Here is a 3,987-nt window from a genome sequence, read left to right as displayed (position 1 = left end):
CCAGAGCCCTGACTTAAACACAATTGAGCATCTCTGGAGAGACCTAAAAATGGCTGTCCACCAACGTTTACCATCCAACCTGACAGAAATGGAGAGGATCTGCAAGGAGGAATGGCAGAGGATCCCCAAATCCAGGTGTGAAAAACTTGTTGCATCTTTCCCAAAAAGACTCATGGCTGTATTAGATCAAAAGGGTGCTTCTACTAAATACCGAGCAAAGGGTCTGAATACTTAGGACCATGTGATATTTCAGTTTTTCTTTTTTAATAAATCTGCAAAAATGTCAACAATTCTGTGTTTTTCTGTCAATATGGGGTGCTGTGTGTACATTAATGAGGAAAAAAAATTAACTTAAATGATTTTAGCAAATGGCGGCAATATAACAAAGAGGGAAAAATGTAAGGGGGTCTGAATACTTTCCGTACCCACTGTATATATACATAGACCTATAATACTAACAGTATAGGCCTACATTTGGTTCAAAAATATATTTATTAGGCTAAATATGTAGCTTCTTGAATATAACATCTAAACTTCTGTTAATTCTGAACAAGAACTGTTATATGAAATTAATTCAAACTGGTTAGTATTGTAAGTGAAGATGCAGAGATCTTGAGAGATCTGTTAGTGTGTAATGGTCTGTTTCTGCAAGTCATTTGACTTGTTTTTTTTTTTGTTTTGTTTTTGGATCGTTAAAATTCAGGAAATACCTGTAAAATAACAGCATTTTTCTGTTAAACGTTTAATACAAATTTCTGAAAATATTTTGCACTGATTAAATTAGAATATTTTACATGAATTGTTCCTTTGGCAACTATTACTACCAGTCATTTGACATGCATTTATTTATATAATTTGAGCAATGGTGTCATCTGTCCATTTACACCATCTGGTGGTGATTTCACGAATTATTATCGCCATTTTTTTTTTTTTTTTACATACATATCTAGGTAATTTAAGAAAACAGAAAAATACTCTATAAATAATTATTTTTTTGTGCCATTAATGATAGTTAAAATAATAGCCAAATTATTAATTTTACAGACATAGTAATTTTACAGTTTTGTGTACAATTTATATTTATTTACATACGTGTATTATGTCATCATACCTCAAAATCTAATATACATGACTCAAGTTTTGTTTGATGTTGCAGGTTGTTCTGCATCCAAATGCATTTTGTCAAGTGAAGTGAAATTAAACTGATATCTTATAAGGGAGTAGGGTGCAGATTAAAGGGACAGCTCACCCAAAAATGAAAATTAGCTGTTAATTTACTCATCCTCTGATCATCCATGATGTAGGTGATTATGTATTTAAAATGTATTTTCTTGAGTAGAGAGTAAATAATATTTTAGCTGAAACTGTGGTCATTCGTGACTTTTGAAACCCTGGACAGTATTCATTAAACCAGGGCTGTCCAAACTCAGTCCTGGAGGGCCGGTGTCCTGCAGAGTTTAGCTCCAACCCTAATTAAACACACCTGAACCAGCTAATCAAGCTCTTACTAGGCATAGAAACTTCCAGTCAGGTGTGTTGAGGCAAGTTGGAGCTAAACTCTGCAGGACACCGGCGCTCCAGGACCGAGTTTGGACAGCCCTGCATTAAACCGACTACAATCAATGCATGTCTTCTGTCAAAACTGGAAGACAGTGGCACAAACAGGTATTAAGGAATAAAACATTTATTATTGTCATTAAAGTCAGATTGTTACGGGGCTGACAAGACGCGCGGATCCATATGCAAAGCTTTTATTAGGAGAAGACAAACGTGGTCATAAAACAGGCATGGGTCGGATAATGGCAGACAGGTATAAGGCGGGCAAGACACAAGAATAATCCTAGGGCTAGCGTAGGTCGATGAACGGCAAACAGAATCAGAAGGGACAAGACTAAAGGGGTAAATCCAGGAAACCAGGCAAGGATCAGTAACCGAGAAAAAGGCTAAGGCAGGGAAACTAATGAGGGCTCTGTAGTGTAGCTATCTAGAGAGATGCGCTAAACAATACTCGGCAGAGGGAAGGGATCAGCGTGAGTGTTAAATAGTGAGGGAGTGATATGAAACAGCTGGGTGCAATCAGTGTTAACAGCTGTGTGCAATCCGTGCTGAGTGCAATGAATGATGGGATATGTAGTCCGGGGTGATGTGCAACAGAGTGTAGTGCGAGAGTCAATGAAATTGGAAAGGGTGACCTCTGATGGCTAGCAGATGGAAGTTCATGGACCGTATTCGTGACACAGATATGTGCAGGAAGGGCAGAACATATGATTTAGAATTGGTTTTGGATGTTGTTAACCTCAGGCATTAGCTACATGAGTACACTTCATATCACTTTCACTATACCTCCTCCTCAATGTAAAGATCCAAATGTTTTTTTGATTCAGAAAACTGCAATACAACATGCAATGCTGTAGTAATTTATTCATGTAGAAAGCAAAGATAAACAAAGGATGGGAGTGTTTATGGTGTAAATTCAAAACCTCCTGGAGGAAGGATAAAGGTGCATAAGTAAAATAAAAAACAATGAAAAAAGTGCAATATTAGTATTGCTCAGAAAACCGTAGTTTGATTCATTTTGCTTATAGGATCAGTGGACTGTAGTGTAACATCATCTTGTTTCACTTAATCTGGCAATGAAATCAGAGGGGGAAAAAATTATTAAGGCAACAGAAACATATAGTACATACAGTATATACAAATAAAAATGTCTACACACCACGTCTCTCTCCTTTTATCTCTCACCTGAATATACCTCAACTTCACACAGAGTGAGGGGTTCATTGCGTCCAGGCAGAATAAGGTTGACATATCGCCCCTTAATAGGCTTAAACTCAAATGTTTTAGTGTTTCCAAGTGGGATGGGCCCAACAATTGCAGCCCTGTGAAGACACACAGAAACAGAAAAAGAGAGGGGCATATCAGATATACTTCTGTCAAAGGCAAGTTTGTATTAGAAGGATTTACAATTGCTTAGACCTAATCTTTAGTTTTGAGAAATGGAGCTATAGTTTCAAAAACTGTGCGCGAATGCGATTTATTTAAAGCAATTTTAGTATATTTATTAATTTTCTAATCCTTTATGTAAGTATTAAGAGAGAGACAGCACTTACAGCTCATTATTGTTGCCGTTATTCTCCAGGCTGTTGCCGATACGGATCTGAATACCCTCGACAGTTTTTTCACAACAGTCTCCACGATTAGTGATGCTAACCCTGGTTACCCTGTAGACGTCCAACAAGTCAACTCTCCACCAGGGGTTCGTGTTCCAAAGAGTCAAACTGCATGAACCGAGTGCGTAAACTGACTCCCTGTTGCCATCGACAGCATTTTGAGCAGCTGCTAATGTTGGATAAATGTATGTGGAAGACTGAACAGCTTTGCCTCAATGAGCAAGATTCCTTGTTTAACAAAATAACCGACAGTTATTATTATTATTATTGCTATGTATTGGTACAGCAGCATATGCCGTGACATAGTTTAAGACCATTTTAAAGGGCAGCCTATTATGCAAAATCCACTGTAACATGGTGTTTGGACATAAATGTGTGTTATCAGTGTGTGAACATAACCACCCTACAATGATAAAATCCACCCGCTCCTTATTTTTAATCCCTATTAAACCAAATCAGTCTCATGATTCTCTGAGCATTGTTTTGAAAGGATTGAATTTATTTCCTTATGAAATTAACTCTTCATGAAACCAATACTCAGGAACTCACACCAAACAGACACCATGCAATAAAACAATAAAACTTATCTGGAGAAGAAATCTTCAAAGAGAGCAAATAACGCCTCTCTCCTCGCCCATTTACGACCCCCTTCTCCCCCTGGCCTCTCTGCCTCTCCCTCTTTCCCCCCAAAAGGTTTCACCCAAAGTTCATTAAGAATACGCATATCCCACATATCATGTATCTTGTGAACCTGTTGTTTTTCCCCTTCATGTTTAGTGTCATTTTAAAGGTCTTTGTGCGATTGGTAAATTGGTTT

This window comes from Sinocyclocheilus grahami, unplaced genomic scaffold (assembly GCF_001515645.1).
Source record: "Sinocyclocheilus grahami isolate Dianchi unplaced genomic scaffold, SAMN03320097.WGS_v1.1 scaffold1924.1, whole genome shotgun sequence".
Classification (NCBI taxonomy): Eukaryota; Metazoa; Chordata; class Actinopteri; order Cypriniformes; family Cyprinidae; genus Sinocyclocheilus; species Sinocyclocheilus grahami.
This window is presented reverse-complemented; position numbering follows the sequence as displayed.